At 30.0% G+C, this 21,469-nt stretch overlaps 1 protein-coding gene across 8 annotated transcripts in view; it reads right to left on the reverse strand.

Moving 5' to 3' along the window:
* cora (erythrocyte membrane protein band 4.1 like coracle) overlaps window positions 1–21,387 on the reverse strand; it is a 67,114-nt gene extending 45,727 nt beyond the window's left edge. For 3 of the 8 annotated variants that reach the window (XM_087169423.1, XM_087169416.1, XM_087169415.1), the window contains exon 1: window positions 20,905–21,327. The gene's annotated coding sequence lies outside the window, so the exon portion shown is untranslated. Of the gene's footprint in view, window positions 1–20,904 lie in introns of all 8 variants that reach the window. The other 5 variants (XM_087169422.1, XM_087169417.1, XM_087169421.1 and 2 more) reach the window with 5 other exon arrangements.
* Window positions 21,388–21,469: the final 82 nt, after the last annotated feature.

Here is a 21,469-nt window from a genome sequence, read left to right on the forward strand (position 1 = left end):
TCACGCAAACATCTCCGCCTACTTTTACGAACGCAGTATAAAAAATATATCACCTGACTATGAATGTGTATAAAAAGCGTCCTTTTTATATGGGTCGTTAAGTCCGTTGTTTTCCAAGTAAATGATGTCTATCTGTGCTGGGCATTTATGATTATTAGCGTGAAAGGGAGAAAGAATGTAAAGTTAACAATGGCAAAAAAAGTCCTTTAATGTTTGCTTGAAAGGGTGAGAAACGCTAACAAAATATTTAAAAAAATATATTAATAAAATCAATCTAAATATAATGAAATAAAATCATTTCAAAATTTGTTAATGTTAGTGTGAGTTTTTAAACAGGAGATGTAGAGTTCTTGTTTCGATAGAGATGGCTTCCAATAATATATAAAACCGCCGTTGAACAGTCGACCCAATTTCGGGTTTACGACTACTAAGGTTCAACTCTGTAGCCTTGTAGTTTTGAACCCGATCCAAAAGACAAATGAACTCCTGGATCAAGTATAGGGAGAAATCTGCCTTCGTGGCGGACTTTTTGATGGAACTAATGCAAAAACCACGAGAATCTCCCACGGTTAGCCTAACGGCAAGAGGACTCTTAACTCATGATCCGTCTACCACTGAGGATATTATGTCCGACCTCGTGAAGCTAAATCAGATTTATCAAGGCTTAAGATTTCGACTAGCGACTATCACGGCGAGTTTTTCGAACACCTATTATTTTCCATGTTTTCTCTATATTTGTAACTTCAACACACACACACACACGCACACACACACACACATAGATAGATAGATAGATAGATAGAGAGAGAGAGAGAGAGAGAGAGACGCACGCACGCACGCAGGTTTCATCATATTTGTTAATTAGAGGAAGAATCATCTTTTTTTTCAAGTTGTTTGAAACTCATGTGGGTGTCTCGGCATGGTTTGTTACAAATTACTCCCCATCAAGCAGTTTCCTAATAAGAAAAAATATTTTTTTAAATCACCCGCAACGCAAAATGTGGCTTGATTAGTAACGAAGTGAGAAAGATTGCGCAGTAAAATAAATTCTTGAAACAGGCCTTCCCCCACCCCCCAATTACCCATACTTATCCGACTTTCAATTTTATATACATTTGATGTCCAACAACTCAACATTTAGACCAACTTGGTCCGAACATCAAGGGGCAACAATCTTTAAGGCGTAAAACACAAATATACGAGAAAAATGACACTCTTAAACACTACTTTTTTTTTTGGATAAAAAAAGAAAAAAAAAGTTTTTTTTCTTCTTTTTCATATCATCAGAATATCTCTTTTATTAAACACACTAAGAATAAAAAAATAAAAAAAAGAAACAAGACGAGAAACAAATTGCGTTTAGTAATTGCTTCAACTTAATGAAGGTTGCTAAGCCGGTTAAACATTCATTCCACATTTTGAGAAGAAAGAGTCAAGTAAAATCCATCCTCAGTGGACTCTCGATTTTGACAGATCTAATCTTCAAACCCATTTATGCGACAGATATTAATTAGCAGATGACAACGGGGCTTATCTGTCTGGGGGTCACTTTCAAAAAGGTTCGTGTTGGCCCAGAGCCAGCCGAGACCGGACAGCGGTAGGGTTGGGACACACAAAACAATTGTCCGGGTAGCTAATCAAGGTTATAGAGTCGCTCCTTCAATTGAACCCATCAAATTCAATAGGATAATTTTCTATAGCTTTTCAAAAGCCGCCATTATGCAACCCTTTTTAGATGTATAATGTAACTCAGAACAAGTAATATAAAAAATAAAATAAAAAGTCAATTCCTACTTAGGGTCAACAAAGAAATTTTTTATTTTAGTAACTTTATTAAATAATTAAAAAATTTTCTCCCATATAAAACTGAAATTAATTAAATTTAATTAATGAATTAATATTTGAAAAATCTGGATTATCATTCACTACAAGTTTTTTAAAAAAAAAATTTTTTGAACTGGAGATGAAAAAAAAAGTATTTTATTAACGATCGAAAATTTGAATAAGATATATGGATATAAATAGGGAGAATGTGAATTAATAATAGGAATTGAAACAAAAAGGCAAAAAAAATATATATAAATTTGGTGACGTGAACCACACGTGCTACCACGTCATGTTCTTTATGGAATTTATCTGACACAGCGAATATAAAATAATTAAAGATTTAAATGTGAGCAATAAAGTATTTTTTTTTTTTGTTCAAATGGAGCTATAAGTTAGAAATTATCTCTGATATTTTTAAAATATGTAAAAAACTGAATGGCTTATAGTAAAATTTAAAACAATGACTCACGCTTAACCCATCAGAAAATTCCATTTCGTTTTTTGCTCATCCCTATTTAATGAATGAATAAATAATTGAAAAAACTGTATGAACATCATGTGTCATCTACTACAAGTTCAAAAAAAAAGTGTATTTGAACTTGAGTTGATGAATAAAAAGTATTTTATTAACGATTGAAAATTTGAACAAGATATAGGGAGAGTGTCAACTAATAGTAGGAATTTAAACAGATTTTTTTTTTACTCAATCTGAGACAGTAATCTGCCAACTATAGTTCTAATTGCAGTCAAGAACTAGAACTGTTATAAATTTTGTTCTCTTCCAATAACGTAAATGTTACTTTCATTTGTTTATAATTTATACTTTTTTTTGTCGAAATTCTTTTGCCATAAAGACTATTAAAAGAGGCAGTTTAAACGCCTTTTCACTCGAAGTAAATGGTGTAATTTCAAACTAACTAACTTGCCAATTATTTGATCTTTCCTCTCAACAAGCAGCTTAAATGTACGAAAATGTTTAGAAATTTTTAGAAAATTACCAACTTGTTTTTTTTTTTTTTTTTTTTAAATTAAAACAAAAATTATCAAAATCAATAAATACTTTCCTCAAATAAATACTTTCTTATTTCTAAGTAAAAATAGAATTTTCTGCCAATATTTAAAGCTCGATTAGAACTTAAATATGCGTTATACGCTCGCTCGTAATGCAAAACTTATTATTTAAAGACCAACAGACTTTAACAGGATACAGACAGAACAAACATTCCTCAGACAGGTAGCTTCGATAAAACGCCTTAAAATTATTTTGTAATTTTTTGCAACCTGCTGCTATTGTTTTAAAAAGGCTTCAATTCAAAAATTGTTTTAAAATAAATAAAAGCCACTCACACTTGACAGGTAAAAAAATTAACAAGGAATTTTTCAGCAAACGATTTCGGGCACATTTTTACAATGCGCTTTTTTTTCCCTTTTTTTTAATTTTATATTTATTACTTTTCTAGATCCGAAATTGGATATGACTTTGTTAAGAGTAAAAGAACAATTCTAATTTGCTACACCGGAAATGTTGCGGTTACCGCTGCAACCGTACCTAAGAGAATAATATTAGAGTGCTTGGCCGGAAACAAAATTCATTAATGATTCACTGCACAATTATATTACAATTCCTCGACTACAACTATTGCAATAGGGTTGTCAAACTCACAGAAAGTTCTTATTTATAAAATTCGAAATCAGAATAAAGGATTTTTTACGGAAGCATCAGTGCACAAGATCCCTTTTTCTAGGGTGCGTTTTCTTTTTCTCAACAGCGCTCTCCTCAGGACTTTTTCTACATCAAATCTCTCAACAAAAAATAAGCACCTTTTAGGTACTTTTAAAGCACTCAAAAAATATTTTTAAACACTATATACATTAACAAAATGCAAAATAATTCTCAAAGTCTTTACCTTAACACCAAAGACTTTGACTTAAAATAATTTTCAAAAACTGATCATGAAAAACTAACTAGTTTCTGACAAAGAACTCTTTTCTTAATTATATTAGCCATTATAAAATGATTAAGAGATTTTTTGGTTCGATGTGAGAAGGTGAAAAATGAAGCATGAAATTGAGAATATCTTGCAAAAAGCAGAGTTAAACATGCGAGTGCAATAATCTCACCGAATCACTAGACGCACATGCGGACTCGCAAGTATTTCATCAAACAGGCAAGATGATTGGCTCTTTCATACGCTATGGGACCGAGGGTACGACGAAATAGATTGTGGTTGAATGAATTATAAAAACATGGAACAGAAAAATGTGAAAAAGCACGCTTTTGCATAATACGTGGCGAAAACCTACATGGTAAAGAAAAAAATCTCATTTTCGAAAACGGGAATGAGACACTTTTTAAAAACACCGAACTTAAAAAGCACCTTTAAGGGCTTTTAAGAAACGAAAATCGAGAATAAGCACCTTTAAGCACTTTTTAAAAACGCTAACAATGTATATTAAATATCTATATTATATCCATATGAACCTAAGGTCTGAGGACCACTCATGTTATTTAAGACATTTTTGTGTAATCTGTAAGTGTTCCTAACAGAGTTGTAGAGTCGGTAGTTCCTGAGAGCTAGACTCCATCTAATATTCAATTAAAATTTCCACCGAATTCCAAGGAAGGGTTAATATTATTATTAGGTAGTTGTTCATTTCAAATTATGTATTACCCATTGGCGAAATGAGTGTTGTTTTGGGTTTGATGGCGAGCGCACCTTATTTGGACGTCATCACACTTTTCAACTGTATTCAAGAGTAATAGTAAACGGTGCGCATGAGTCTGCGTTGCTATGGCGACCGCTGCTGTTAGATAATTTTTTTTAGAATTCCTTTTTTTCGTTTTTAATTTCATCATTTGAACGATATTTTTGTTATTTTGTTCATTTTACCAATGGGTAACCTATGATCGCCCTTCAGCGATCAAAATTTTTTCTTTAATTTAGTTTCATTAAATGTTGTTGAAAAAAGTATACATGTCTTTTCCTTTTAATGTATCGATGAAGTAAAAGAGACTTCATTTAAAATTACATTTTATTTTCTAAAATAAGAGTAGGAAAAATAAATTTATAAAAAACCATAAATAAAAAAACTATACATCAATATTTCAAGCGCACATATATAAACGTTTTATGACAAAAAATAAATAAATTGTTTAGTGATTAGTCATGAACTAGGAAACTATCACAAATTATATATGTTCGCATATTTTTTCTTTAATTCTCCTATTAATTTAACTAACAAATTTGGTTATGGAGTTTATAAATTAAAAGATAGCTTAGAATTTATGTATTTATCGTCATTTTTCAATCGTTCCGAAGTTTTTATGCTTTCTTTTCTCAATAGTTCGTACGTTTGGGATAAGTAATAACTTAAAGGATTGTTAAAATATCCATTCACGTAATATTATTTTTAAATAATTATATCACTTTAGGTGCCGAAATAATTTTTAGATACAATCTTTTTTTTTTCATTGAGATTGGTTATAACTAATTTCAGCCAATATTGAATGAAATGTAAGATCAAGATCAAGGAAAGCCAATCTAGTGAGTTTTTTGCGCAGTATATCACTCATGTGATTCTCTTGCATTTTTTGTTATACTGTGCCTACAACTATGTTACTATCAAAAACTATGCTCTATTGCAAGTTTAGAAAAAAACATCCTTAAGAAAAGAGCCTGTTTGCACGCCAAACTCGTGGCGCAAACGTATATCAACATCGCCAACTCTTGAAACGATGTTGCACAGCCTTCGTTTTGCTTGCTTTCTTAAATTGTGTGACATGAAGAAAATAAAACTTATTTAATAAAAATTACTGTTTTTTTTTTTTTAATAAGAATTAATAAAAACGATGTCTAAAAATCGTAACAAATAAACGAATTTTTATTCTCATTCAAAGAAACTGCTGATAGAATGATAAATATTGCATCGCATGTCATCTTGGAGATTTTAATAGTATTTTGCTTGATCAAAATTTTAGAGGTTAAACAGTTTTTTCAAGTAAAAAAATTTTTCAGAATGGATTTGTTTTGGAATTTTTCTAGTTATTTTAACGCTATTTCATATGAATATATTATTTTGTAAAAAAAATTACAAAATATTATTCAAAAATTGCGATGCAGCGTATCCGTTAGAACGACTGATCACAGTCGTAGTTGGTCGTACATGTCTCAACATCACATGAAATTTCCCAATTCCCTGTAGAATTAAACACGTGAAATTGTATCGGATTATTCCCGACAATAGAGAAATGAGAATCACACAAGAGCTATAAGCGCAGATAAAAATCTTGACAACGAATAAAAATTGTGGAAAAGTTCGAGCAAAAGCACTGAAATCAAACAACACCTCCCCACCTAGTTGTTTTTGTGTGGCGTACAGACTCTGCAAACATTTCAAGAGTATGTGATAGTTGGATTGCGCAAAATAAGGAATGGCACGATAGGTTAGGCCACCACCTGTTCAGGGGTCAGCCTCGAGAGCTTCCGTGACTCCGACCACTTCCGTGAGAGTCACGCTCTCGTGAATCGACACCACAGAACAAACTTATTTTTCTTCTTTCGACGAACGAACCAATTAACAGGCGATTCTTTGCCGTTTTGGAGAGGATGCTAAAGAGACACGAGAATCACTTCTGAAATAGTAATTCCGGTCGAGATTTCAACATTTTCAGAAGGTCAGCCAATCATAGTACAATGACCAACAGAATCTGGATTAAACTTGACCACATGTTGACAAGTGGTAAATGATAAGAACTAAGAAAAGACAGTCCAGACTTGCTGTCACCTCAGTTTTGTCTTCAGAGGACGCTATCCCACGGATAAACTTTTCATGGCAAAATCTGTTTGCCTTTCATTTCTAGTATAAATTCTAATAGCAAAAGACTTGTGCTAACACTTTTTCTTTTTTTTCTTTTTTTTTGAATATAAGAACAGTCTTTCTGAACTTCCGACAGATTTCCTGCCTTTAGTATTTCAGAAGCATATTTTCCATGACGCATCATGGAAAATATTAATATGTTATAATTAATTATCATTATTACACCTGGTGTTAAGTAAACTTGAAACCGGACCGTTAACGGTTATTGGGTAGTTAAAACAAGAGCTTAAAGCTGAACTAAAGCTATAATGACAAACAAGTTTGAATTAATTTAAAAGATAAAGTTCAAAAATAAATTTAATTAAATTCATAGTAAAAAGTTTAGGGTAAATTTATAGCTCTTTCCACTGACAGGATTCAACATAAATTTTCGATAGAACTGTTTGAAAAAAAAAGTATTTTTTTTCCTCCAAACAAAAGGGGCAATCAGGTTAATAAAGAGTCACGATGTCAATAGATTGATACGTTATATATTTTTGAGTGAATTTCTTTTTTTTTTTTTTTTTTTGTTCATACAAAGCAACTGAGTATTTTGATTTAACGTACAATACAGAGCTGTCATTATATAAGAAAACTATCTTCGTATGCGGAAGAATAAAAAAAGAAGAAAATAATCAATAAATTAGTATGGAACAACACTAAGAAATCATGCGCAAAACTAAGAGGCATATACCGACACAATTAATAAAGCTAAAATAGTTTTAAATATTTTTTATTTATTTATTATTATTTGTTACCCTTCGTGGTGGCTTTACGTTATTTAATTAAACAAAACAAGTTTTTTTTTGTGTAGTTTATCCCAACAGAATAGAGATAAACTGCATTCAGCATTACTTGGCATGATGATACTGCTCGCGGCCAACTCATTGTAGTCGAAATTTACCACTATCAAGCAATTTTCTCCGGCCCTTTTGAATAGCCGTAAAGCACTGTTTTCTGCAATATCGTTATTATGCGCCGCGATGGCTCAGGGGTTAGAGCGTTCGCCTTCCAATGAGGTGAACCAGGGTTCGATCCCGACGATGGCTGATCAATACGAATTCCGCATCCGGCTTGCACCGACCACAGTGCTGACATGAAATATCCTCAGTGGTAGACGAATAATAAGTTAGAGTCCCCTTGCCTTCAGGCTAACCGTGGAAGGTTCTCGTGGTCTTCCCCTCCATGTAACGCAAATGCGGTTAGTTCCATCAAAAAGTCCTCCACGAAGGCAAATTTCTCCCAATACTTGATCTAGGAGTTCCCTTGTTTTCAGGATTGGGTTCAAAATGACAAGGCTACGGAGTTGAACATCAGTAGTGGTAAACCCAGAAATTGGGTCGGCTGTTCAACGACGGTTATAAAATATAATAAAATATCGTTATTATGGAGCCGTGATGGCTCAGGAGTTGGAGCGTTCGGTTTCCAATGAGGTGAACCGGGTTCGAATCCAAGCGATGGCTGATCGATACGAATTCCGCATCCGGGTTGTCTTTAATATTTTTATATTCAAAATAATCTCTTTATCGCATGCCTTTAATATTTTTATAAGAGATGAAGAAAAAAAAACATTCGCAAACAAAACAAAATTTATGTGAAGGCATAAATTATAATCAGTTTAAAACAAAAATTATTTTTTTAAGTAATAAAAAAACAAAAATTTAAAAAATTTAAAAAAAAAAAATTTATACACATTTTTATCAATAAGGCAAGTTCGATTTTATTTGGAACTTTCAACGCGTTACATGATTGATTCATTCGTTTAAAATTCTATAAACTTTTCTTCGCCGATAAAAGACAATAAATTTAGAAAAACATGCAGATATCGAAAAATCTAAACTAACAAGTACATGCTCCAGACTCAAAAGGGAAAGAGGGGGGGGGAAATATTGACGTGCCCAAAACGTATTGCAATTCTCTTGACAAAAGAGGAAAAACTTGTTTTATATTATTTCTCAAAATGGGGAAAATAAAGAAAACTAAATCATTTTCGAGACTGGATAAAAGAAATATGGAAGAAAAAATATATTTTTTTTTTGTCTTTCAATGCGAAAACAAATTGTGAGTTACCATTATTTTTAGAGTTCAATAAACATTATTATATTTCTTCTAAGTTGGCGCAGACTGCTGTTAGACTCTGAGAAACGGTACCAATAGCAACAACACAGGAAGGGGAAAAACAAGATTCAGAAAATTGGACAAAACAGCAGAAATGATGACTCACAACAAATAATGTCATTCACCCCCCTGCGAGATGGGGGATGTATCTCAGTGAAAACCATCCCCCTCCATCGCATTGATTCATCATGACATGATCCAAAGTGATTTTTATCAGTACGCAACCCCCCTCCCTTATCGGCATAAAAGCAACCGGAACAAATAAGAGAGACCCTTTTAATGCGGTGTTCAAAACTATAGGCGTCTATTAAATTAAGATGCCGTACAATGCCTGACAAAAAAGTGATTCATAAATTCTGTGATAAATCATAATCAATTTAATATTATTCTAAAGCAGCAGTTTCCAACTGGCGGCCGGTGGGCCGCATCCGGCCAGTGAAGCTTTTTTTTGTGGCCCGTGAACTAAAATATATTAGAAGTCATTATTTTGCGGACAATTTTCGTAAAAATCTGTATGGGTTTAAAATACTTTTCTTGTTAATAAAAACCTCATTTCTTCGCTTCTGTGAAATTTAACATACCAACGGTGCAAAAAAAAAAAAAAAAAATATTTCTCAGGTTTTGCATCCAAGAAAATATTTATTCGAATACAAAGGTAATCGTGTATGTTGCTCTTTTTTATTTCATTTTTTCGAATTTTGTGAATATAATTTAGCATGTGTGTATCAGAAATTTTCTCGAAGAAATTCTCCGATTTAACTTTTTGAAACCACTCATTTTGAATGAAAATATTTACACACACATTTTTAAATTTTAAATTTAAAATGTAAGTATCTATTCTCTGGTGGTTGCAGCAGACAATTACCTTAATTTTCTCATTGAACATTTTGTGTGCTACTATGTAAGTTCTAATACCAACCTTTATAAAGTTTTATATCTTAACAATTAGATATCTGTTGCACATTAATTGTTTAATACATAGGTGCACATTAAAGTTATTGTATTCCGAATTTTTTAATATGCAATTGAACATTTTTAAAAATCTACTTCTTATTTAAATTTGTAATTCAATACTTTTCTTTTCTACAACTTGGTAAAAATTTGACAGTAATATTTAATGTTCCTTCAAACATTAAAGAGTCTTACATGAAATTTTAATAAAGTTGCGGTCCGCCATTTGATTCGTGTTTTTCATTGTGGCCCCCCGGCCTCATATAAGTTGGAAACCCCTGTTCTAAAGAACTCAGAAGTTTCGCCACCTACTCACTTTGCTCACTAATTCCAAAGATTTTTTTTTTTTCGTCTAAAAAGTCAATTTTTTTAAAAAAAAAAAGATTTTTAAAAAAAAAATGATTATTTTTTTATTGTAATGAAATACATAATTACTATTGTAAATTTTGAAAAATGGGGAATGAGAACCAAAAACATTTTATTAATATGACAATTGAAACGAAATAAAAGTTTGAAAAATAAACAACACTTACACTTCCTGACCAAATTATTCGACGCACTATAAGATTCTATGTAAAATCTTAATTATCAGGTGATACTATACAGCTTTATTGTTTTTACGTAACTGAAACCGGTTTCCATTTCTTTACGTTCGTGTATTAATTGGTTAACAGTGTAATGCAATACTTTAAAAATAAATACAAATGGGAAGTATCTAAAAAATCTCCTGAATAAAAGCCCTTTACATGTATGTTTAAATATAAGAGTATTGCATATGAACTCGTGCAAAACATGTCATTATTAAAACACTACAGTGTGTCTAATAATTTGGTCTATATATTATAATATACTAGTGTAATACCTGATATAATAAATATTTATATGATATATCGTCTAATTTATCCAATCGTCGAATTTATATTATATATCGTCTAATTTAACCCATTGATACACGAACGTAAACAAGTGCAAACCGGTTTCAGCGGTGTAAAAATAATAAAGCTGTATGGTACCACCCGATAATTAAGATTTAACATAGAATCTTATAATGCGTCGAATAATTTGGCCAGGGACTGTACTTTAAAAATTAATAAGCAAATCAACTTAGGAATACAGATTTGAATGATGATACAATAATGAAAAATAATTTTAATTGTTAAAGATGTACGAAGATTACCTTATATCGTAATAACAGTTAAAATTGAAAAAGGCTATTATCTCTCTTGAATTATGTTTCGCATGTCTTTAAGAATCTCAATATAAAAGTCAAGATTTACATTTGGCAACATCTAATCTGTACCCACTATTATTTTATTCCATTTCTGACATCTATACAAGAGTGAGTATGAAATAAAGGTCTCGAGAGAGATGAATACATGCATATTATTATGCGGTTAATTATTTTAGATAAACATTAATATTGTACATCTCTCCGCTATATATATATTTAAACTAACCATTATTAGTGTTTAAACACATGAAAATAGATTCGGATAATAATGAAAATGACTGTAAAATATTAATTCAAAAACAAACATTTGTATAATAAAAATAAATAAACAAAATCTAACAGAATTGGAAATCCTTGAACACGAATGGCGATGGATTGAACTAATTATCAGAAAACCGGGAAAGTTCGAAGTAACGAAGGAGTAGACCTAAATGGACATGACACAGAAAGATTATGAATGAAATAAAAGCTGATGTACAAAACATGGAGAGAGAGATTGAAACAAATTGAAGTGCTTGGCCACCAGCAGGCTGAGGTGGGGAGAGCCCCATATTATATATATAGCTCCATAGCCCCATATTATATATATAGCTCCATAGCCCCATATATATAAAATTTTTACCAGGATTTAAATCGAGTGATTTAAAAAAGGCCAACAGTAACAGAGAGTATGCCCTAGCAATAATTTTACCTAGGTCTCAGTTGAGTTCAAATTTGGTTCAATATGGGTCCTAGAATAGCCTACATTGGCCAATATAGATCCTATATTGGCTAAATAATGGATATAACATATCGGGTAAATCTAACGATTCTATGTAGGACCGATATTGGTTGTAAAGTGGCTGTAAAATATCGGGTGAATCAGAAAATTCTATATAGGGCCAATATAGGAAGAAAATAGGCCCTTTGAACCCTTACTGAGCCAATATTCATGAATATTGGTGCAACAAGCGCCCAAGTTATTTTGATCCTAGGGTGTGAATGACCAACAAAAAAATTTAGCCATTTTTTTTTTTTTTTGTTAAATAATTACCACAATCCGTATACGTACCAATATTTGCAAAAATTGTGCTACTAGTCCTAATAATAAAACTTATCGGTCCGCGATAAAACACTGTTCCAAGCTACATATTTCTAAACACCTACTCTAGGTGGTTATGGTTAAGCACATCTACAGGATGCGTAGCCAGATTCTTCAATAAAAAATAAGCACCTTTTAAGCACTCAAAATATATCTTTAATCACTTTCCAAAAAAAAAATCATAATTAAGATCTATGCAGTAATAAAGAAAAAAAATTTCTATCGTTTAAAATTCTTGATTTATAAACATAAAATCAATAAAATTCAAAAACATTTTTAAAAACTTTACATAATCATGATAAAAATAACCAGTTTCTGATAAATATTGCAGAGAAAATTGTAAAAATAATGTTTCTTTTTTTTTTTTTTTGTAATTTTAGAACAACAAATCGATACGGCAAAGAGAAAATCTCTTTTTAAAAGACAGAAAACTAAGCACTTTTTACGAACCCCGAAATAAAAAAGCACTTTTTTAGGGCCTTTTTAAAAACGTTACGCAAAATGTTCTAATAAACTGCTGGTTTCAGAAGGTGATACACCGCATTCGGGAAAGAAAAAGAAAAAAAAGAGTGTCATTTAGTAGTATTGCATTTATCAATTATGAGATCGTGCTCCCTCCGAAATCACATAACAAAACCCCGTGAATAGTACCCTTGGGGGGGGGGGAATAGAGATCCACGCGAAGGCATGACGCCGGGTGCCCTTCCCAAATGAAAATTTTCAAGTGGCGAAACCTGTTTAAGGTTCACTAAACCGCACGACACAAGGTTTAAAAAAAAGAAGGGTAGAGTAATAAATGTAATAAATTGACGAGGGACAGAGTTTTTCTACTCACGCGTGGGTTTAAAATATTTTTGATTAGGAATTTTTTTTTTATAGATAAGATAGGCGTCATTTCTTTGCAGAGATCAGCCAAGCGTAGCAGAAAAAAAAGTTCTATTATTCCCATCAGTGGCCATAACATGACACATCTAACATGGGCCGCGGTGAAAGAAATTATATTTAAGTAGTCAGACAGGGGCGTACCCTTCGAAGATCAACGTTCGAAAAAAATGCGATATAAGTGTCGAAATATTGAAATAAAATATAGTTTTATGAAATGCAGACATGCTTTCCCCCTCAGAATTAGAGTTGCTGTTATAGTTGTACTTCCCGTGGCAAAATCACGGCAACATTGTCGCAGAACTTAAAATAGTTCTTGCAGAAAGATTTTGCCTTTGAAAAGAAGAAGAAAAAATTTACTGAAATGAAAAGTAAATTTTTATGAGAAGTAAAAAAACTTACTTCTCTTTTTTACGGAAATTTACACGGAATATTTGCCATTCATGCATTTAGAATTTTAGATAATCACTTTTTGTCGCGCTCAATTAACGCCGATAGTATCATAAATCGATGTCATGTTTCGATTGTATTTTTGGCAGTTATTGATATCGACTTTCACGTGATTTTTAAACATACCGATATATTTCAAACAATACGGAAAATTCGAATGGTGCATTTGAGTATTTATTTTTTAAGGCAATAACTCTATCAAATTTTTGGCAGTTATTGCTATTGATTACTCCACAATTTTTAAATCCGAGATTTTTTATACATTATTTTTTACAACAACCTAATCTCGAAACTAAATACGCGTTTGAGGCGTCCGATTCGCGTGATTTTGTCGTCGATCTTTTTTCTCCTTTTTTTTCGGCAATTACTACTGCAGATTACATGATTTTTAATTAATTTTTTTATTTTTTTATTGTGACGATTATTTACAAAATGCGAAGAAGTAAATAATTTGTGCGTTTTCCCCCAACGAAATACGAGAATATTACACATAATATTAGAATAAAAAATTATGACAAGTTCAATTTAAAAAATTATACAGTTTTTTTTCTTCTTTTTTTTTGTTAACACAGCGTATTTGTTGTTATAAATTAGTAACATATATGTTTGTTAATATTAAAAGTATCTTGCAGGAAAGATATGAGTGCTAGAGAGTTTTCTTAGCAGATAGCTCGAAAAAATTCTGCCACAGGACTTGTACTTAATATGTGTTGCACAAGAGGAGTGGGCTATTGGCGACGGTAGATGATGCGAAAACATTTCATCGCAATTTTGATCCTCTTGAAGAGCGATGAGGAAGTGCTCTACTTAGCAGGCAGGTCGTCTGGCTACTAAAATGGGATAGCATGCGAAGTTCAACATTTTACCGTTAAACGAAGACCGATACTCGCGCACCCTCGATCCCTTCACAAGCTAATGATCCAAGTCGTCACCCACTCGTTCACTGACCGATGCTAATGTTGTTTGACTTACAGGGATCTCCCCATTTTAGAAATCGAAAATTTTATCATAACATGAAATTGAGGGGGAGGGAGCATAATTTTGAATATTACTAGTATTTCTTAGGTTCATTCGATTTATGAATCCAAAACATAAAATTTCTTATTTTTTTTACTGAGCCGGTACTGACACTTTTTTACTGAGAAATAGTTTTAATATACACACAAAAATAGTTTTACTTATATACATATATAACATGTCACTTTAAAGATAATACGCGCGAGTTATTTGCGATGTTCTGTATTGAAACACTCCAAGCAAAGGAAAACGTCACGAATGTTTACAAAAATTAACTGATCACAAAAATTAACTTTCAAAGGTATATGAAAGGTTATTTCATATAGGTACCTTTTCGTTGTAAATAATATTTCATCAAAATATGCAACGCATACTGAGAAAATTATTTTGGCCAGACGGGCAAGCAATATAAAATAAGCGTGGCATTCAACTTATTAAAAAAAAAAAAAGGTATCCCAACTTACACTTAGCAAACAAATAATCTAAGAGCATACATTTTGTTATTTTAAACAAAAAATAAAATGAGAGAAGAAAAAAAAGGCAATGTTAATATTTTGGGTCTGAATTAGATTCAGTTGGGTACACATTTTATATTTGGGGAAATAAATTGTCTCTGAAAGATTTCCTTGGGTATACGTAATAACTTTAGAATTGTGTATAGGGACTTTCGATGTTCTTTAAAAATCCATGGACACGAAAACAACAATTGTGTACAGAGATCAGTTCGGACATGCTTTCTACCCCGAAGAATATTAATCCGAGAGCCCGTCCGAAATATAAAGTCTTACTTACAGCCCGAGATATACGTCGGATAAAAGCCAAATTTTGTGGTCTGGTCTTGCCTCTCGGACTTAGAATGCTCAAATGTCAAAACAAGGAAATTAGTAAATTTAAACCTTTTTATCACTAACCTGTAAAAGAAACAGTGAAGAGAATAACTGAACCAACTGAAACTCCAAGATAAAAATAAAATAAAAATCTTCTAGACTGACAAAGTAGAAGCACTGTACAGAGGTAGCAGATCGAAGTAATTTCATATACCTTATAAATTTTACATTTTTGTTACTGAACCAAACCTTTGTTTATAAGTCGTAAAAAAGTTTAAGAATCATGAATCCGTCTCATCGCTCCAGACGATATATCTTTGTTTGCTTCAAATTCCTCGAACAATTTTAACAACTAGTTATCGTACGCTAATTAATTAAGATTTTGAATATTTTACGACGAAGAGAAAATTCCATCTAACCGTCGTTCTTTCTAACGCTTATCATTCTATCTCTAAGGAAAGAAGTTTTTAATTAAGAAAAAAAAAATCAATATAACTTGAATTGTTTTAAAATACATTTTTTTATGCGTGCAGTTAGTAGTTGTAGTTAGTGCTAGTACTAGTTAGATACCACAGCTAAGTTCTGAACTATAAAGGAAGTCACCAAAAAAAAATTTTTTTTTTAAATAAAAGGCATTTATCTTTAGAGGTCATTAAATGAGAAATTTGGGTCTGTTAACAAACCCTTCACTAAATTTTTTATCATTAAAATGGAGTCTTCACAAAAATATCAAGCTTAACAATATAATTTATTTTGTTTAAAAACATACGCAAATTTTTATCACATTTAACATAACATAAACATATTTGTTTAAAACAATTTAAATCAAAATATTTCAGGTTTTGGAAAAGTGTAAATGTGAACTTTTAGCTATGATGGAATCGGTGGTGAAAAATAGAAAGTCGACCACTAGAACAGCGGTTTCCAAAAGGCGTTCCACGGAACCCTTTCGTTCCGTGTAAGGATCAGAATTATTATTGGAAATTGGTGAAGGTGAAAATTAGAAAGTCGACCACTAGAACAGTGGTTCCTAAAAGGTGTTCTCCGGAACCCTAGAGTTCAGTGTAAGGATCAGAAAGGATTCAATAGTTAAGATTATTTTTAAACCTAAAAGCTCTACAACTGTTTCTCATCGAGTAGATTACTAAACACAATATAAAATACATTTTAATTACTATAATCAAATTCATCTTAAGAGCATTTGATTTTTTAAACCGAAATAACTACATATAGGTAAAAAAAATTTAGGTTATGAACTTTAAAAATTAAAAGATTAGAAAGATTATATACTTTGATTAATACTGAATCAACATCTAGCATTTTAATTAATTACGGCTACATTTTTTAACTGACAGAAAAATTTTAAAATAGTAACAAATTTGTTTAATCAGCAAAATTTTAAAAAAAATCATAGTTTTAAAATTTGTAAACATTTTTATCTCTTCCAATATTGTTCTTTGTATCTAAGTTCATTTTAAAACATTAAGTGCTGTTCTAGCATCTATTGAATATAAATTTACCTTGTTGGATAATTAATGATTATTGCCACTGAATGATGGTAGACATTCTACAACTTTTATTAATTCATAAACTGTTTCTATTAGGATTTCTTTACATCATAATTTATTTTTTTTAAATTCCACCATTTAACACTCAAATCAATCAAGAAAAAAAAATTCTCTGTTCACTATTATACACAATATATTAAGAGGAAACCCACAATCATTGTGCTCTTGTATGAGCTATATTAGGCTAACTATAGTTTTAATTGGTGGAAAAACTTAAAAGAATTAAGGAACAGCTTAACCTACTTAAAAAAATAATGTTATAGTAAATGAAACAGTTTAGTATAGCAGAAATATCCTTAAATATCCCATAGTATGCACCTTAAAAGGTAACCACTTTTTAAAAGACAAAAATAAGAAATAAAATTGCATGTATTTTCCCAGTTAGTAAGGAAAAACTCAAAATTCTCTGCCTTTTCTGCTATTTTAGGTAATTTTTAAATTCCCTATATAATCCAAGTTTTCCTTATTCTCCCTGAGGAGTATACGTATATGCTTTCAAAACATGAAAAAATAGAAGTTCTATACATTCAGGTAAAGAAAAACAAATAAAAAAATTATTATTTTAAACATACGTCCTACACAAATTTGATTTTACAAAATAATGATAAGGATTTTTATAAAAGGACAATTTTAGCATGTTTTGATATTGTAATAATCTAGTTTCAACTGATTTGATTTTAAAAAGCAGATGACTTTATAATCCTGTGATTTTATCAGTGAAGGTCGTTGAGTTCATTTATATCATATATTCTTTAAGAGCAAATAAAATTAATTTTTGATCGAACAAATTTAGAAAGGGCAAATAAATCAATTTTGTCCTTTCTTCCAATTCTTAATTTTAAAAAAATAACTATGCATAAATTATGTCTTCTAAAATAACTTAATATCTTACCATGATAGATAAGAATTTCCATCTTTAAAATATAAACTTTTTTAGCCACTACCCATGCAATCTGAAACTGGCAAACTAAATATTAATTTTTTTTCACTTGCAAACCTTAAATTAAAATAATAGAAGAGATAAAAATAAATTTCGCTTTCTATATTCATGTAATTTTTCCAGTCTAGCTAGACAAAAGTAGTCCAAAAAAATTTTTTTTAATAATAATAGAAAATCCTGGAACATTAATAGCATGAAATAGCTGTAATACAATGAAATATAAGAGTATATTGTGGCCAGGGTTGGGTTTTTGACGTCAAAAAGTAGTTTTTGACATGACAAGGGTATAATACTGGTTTAAACTGTCAAAAACTGAAGTTTGCCAAGAAAATATATAAACTTCAAAACTACCAACAGTTGCCATGCATTATATTGAAATTTAATTATACTATAGGTAATCAGCAGATTTTAAAATATTTTTTAATTAAAATTAAGGTAAAATAACAGATTTAAAATCTCAGGAATTTATATTCAAATGCATGTGCAGAAAAATTTTGCACAAAAATTTTTTAAATATTTTTATTTTGAAAAAAAAAAATTTTTTTTTTTGATACTTAAGGAAATTAAAAGTTTATTACTATGCATTTTTGACATATAAGGAACATATAACTAATATTTATAAGGAACTTACAAGTTATGTTGTATAAATACAAACTTGATACAAGTGTATAAAAAAAAATTTCAATGTTATACCGAATATCTTTATTATCCAGTATGTTAATTTGAATTTAAAAGTAGTTATATTTGTGAATAATGATAAATATAATTCATATTGTTTATTATACTTATTTATAATTATTACACTTATCATTTTAAAACAATTTTTAAATCTTAATTTTCTTTTCTCCACCTGTATTAAGAATACAAATAATGCATATCTTGAAAGCAAGAAGTAATTATTCAACAGCTGAATATTTAGATATTCAACAAAACTATATAGTATTCAGCAAAATGAAATTCACAAGTATTTCGATAAACTAAATTTTCAGCATAGTAAATGAATAGGCTGAATATACTGTAAATCGACACTAACTACTCTGTGTATTTAACAGAAAGCACTTAAATTTGTATTGTCTTATGTTAAAAAGATTATTAAGAAGATTTAAAAGAATATTAAAAAGATTTTTCTTTAAAAGATGTCTAATGTACAAAACTGCTAATGTTTATCTTTAAAAATGTCTAATTTTTAGTATAATCTATACTATACACTAAATTTGGTTATAAATAAATTTCTTAATATCACTGCAGATTTTCAATAACACATGAAAATGAATACATAATATTACAAAAGATGTGAGCTTTCAAAAGTACAAGATTTTGGTTACTATTCAAAATATAAGTGTTTCTTCAAAATTTTAAATTTATTTTTCTAGAACATATTTAGAAACACTATCCTTTATAAAAAATATATAAATTTTATGTATTAATTAAATTTCACATATGAATATAGGTTTTTGACGTTTTCGACAGTGAGGTTTTTGACGTGACGCTATAAACCATGGTTTAAACCGTCAAAAACCTTCCAACCCTGATTGTGGCCACAAGACAATTATTTTAAATATTAATTTAGAATTTTAATTTTTATTATCTTTAAAAACAATTTAAATAAAAAAAATATTTCAACTAAAAGAAGGAAAAAACAATCAATAATATTAGTTTCTATTGAAAAAAGAATTTTTTTTTTCTTCCCCTTATACTACTGAAAGGACAAGTAAAAAAAATAAATTTTAAATACCTACAGTAGACAAGTTTGAAATATAACAAAAATAAATATATGAGAAAGTGGTAAAGATAACAATTAAATAAGACTTATTAAATTATGAAAACTGTGCTTAATTCTTGATATTATCACTCTTTCCTCAAACAATTTTTTTAAATCTATTATGAACAGTAGAGTCGAAGTCAAATTACATTAAACAAATAGTTAGAAGTCAGATTCTTAAAGTAATAAGACTTTGATTTTACGAAAATTTAGACAAATATTTATAATCATATTAACAAAAATTTTACTTAATCGAATAGTATGACAATTATTAATATCACTTATCACAAACATAATGTATAACTTTTTTTAGCATATATTTGATTGAACTTCTGAAAAAGATAAAACAAAAAATTATAGAAAAAATGGCATTAATACATTATTAGTAATATTAATGTGTTCAAATCCGAAATGAACTTGACTAAGCTAACTTTTAAAGTTAATTAAAAAAGATAAATAAATAAATTTAATGTAGCAATCTTTCTTTAATTCAGATATTTAAATTATAAATAGGAGATACTGATATACAAATCCTCCTTTTTTTGTCTTCCAGTAACAGTAAATAAATAACAGTACTTTATACAAATATATACTTTCTTAAATTTATTCCTCCGATCTTTATCTTATAAAATATAATTCCTCCTTAAATAAAATCATTCTAGTTGTACATAAAAATAGATAATTTATCTATAATAATAATACTATAATAATTATCTATAGTAATAATACTTGCAAAGGAAACCAGTGAAAATTTTAACACAGTACAAGCCGCAGTTGAAGTCGAGCATTCAGAAACAAAAATCCGGAATCGAACAATTCTACTGCAGACTCCACACTGATCTATAACAAATAACTTGACCTTTTTTTTTTTTTTTTTAAATTAATTACTAGATAGGTTTTCAATAATGTATAGTATGCATCGCATACATTAGTAATGAAAAAGAAGTAATGCATGCTTAACATATTCTTTATACGAGCTTAATTAGTGAATGAAAGTAAATATAGTAAAAATTCCAAAATTTAGCAATAAGCAGTAAAAATTTCAATAAACCAATAACAGGTATGACTGGAATTTATAAAATCAAAATTTGGCAAGATACCAGTTTATGCGAGATGATCGATCTATAGCATATTAAAAAAAAAAATTCCTAAAATACATTTTAAATTTTCGTTAAAATATTTGGGAAAACAAATGTATACATTTGCTCTCCAGATCAAGTTAACTTTTTTTATCCAATTGAAACTCCACATACTCAAAACCAAATATGCATTCTTAAGAATATTTCATATTTTTAGATTATTATTAACTGATTTTCATAATCATGAAAAGCATGAATTATATATACAAAACGATACTCAGGATTAGGATTGATTTGACAGTAGTAAGACTTACCTGGAAGTCAGACAGACCCTATAATCAATATGAGATTTCAAAACTCATCAATTAGAAATAAATATCCATGTTTCAGTCATTAGGTGAACAATAATTCCAAAAGATACAATATAAAACACTCTCGAGTGTAAATAAACAACCGGCGTCAGTTCTGTCACACTCACAACATCAACAATCCAATAACAAGTCACGCAAAATTCTGAACAACTGTCAAAATGAGTAAAACGGATGCATTTTCATTTTTCAGTGAGATTGGTGCTCTCGTAAAAGCGATGTATGCAATGCGCACAAATCGTTTCGATGTATTCAATTCATTTCGTATAATCTGATACCCGTTTCCAGCATTTTATGAACAACAATCGTTTAAAACTGTATGACCTGCATCTATTGAAATTTTTCAGTCTATAACACTTTCAGAAGAATAACCAATAAAATGATTGGATATGCTGCCATCTAGGAGTTTCTTAATAAACAAAAATGATCGAATATGCTGCCATCTAGTAGTTTTTTCATAAACAAAATAACAATTTGTTTGTAAAATTAAACTTTTTTTTTCCTAACATTT

Source organism: Parasteatoda tepidariorum, chromosome 8 (genome assembly GCF_982258835.1).
Source record: "Parasteatoda tepidariorum strain Cologne lab strain chromosome 8, Ptep-v5.0, whole genome shotgun sequence".
Classification (NCBI taxonomy): Eukaryota; Metazoa; Arthropoda; class Arachnida; order Araneae; family Theridiidae; genus Parasteatoda; species Parasteatoda tepidariorum.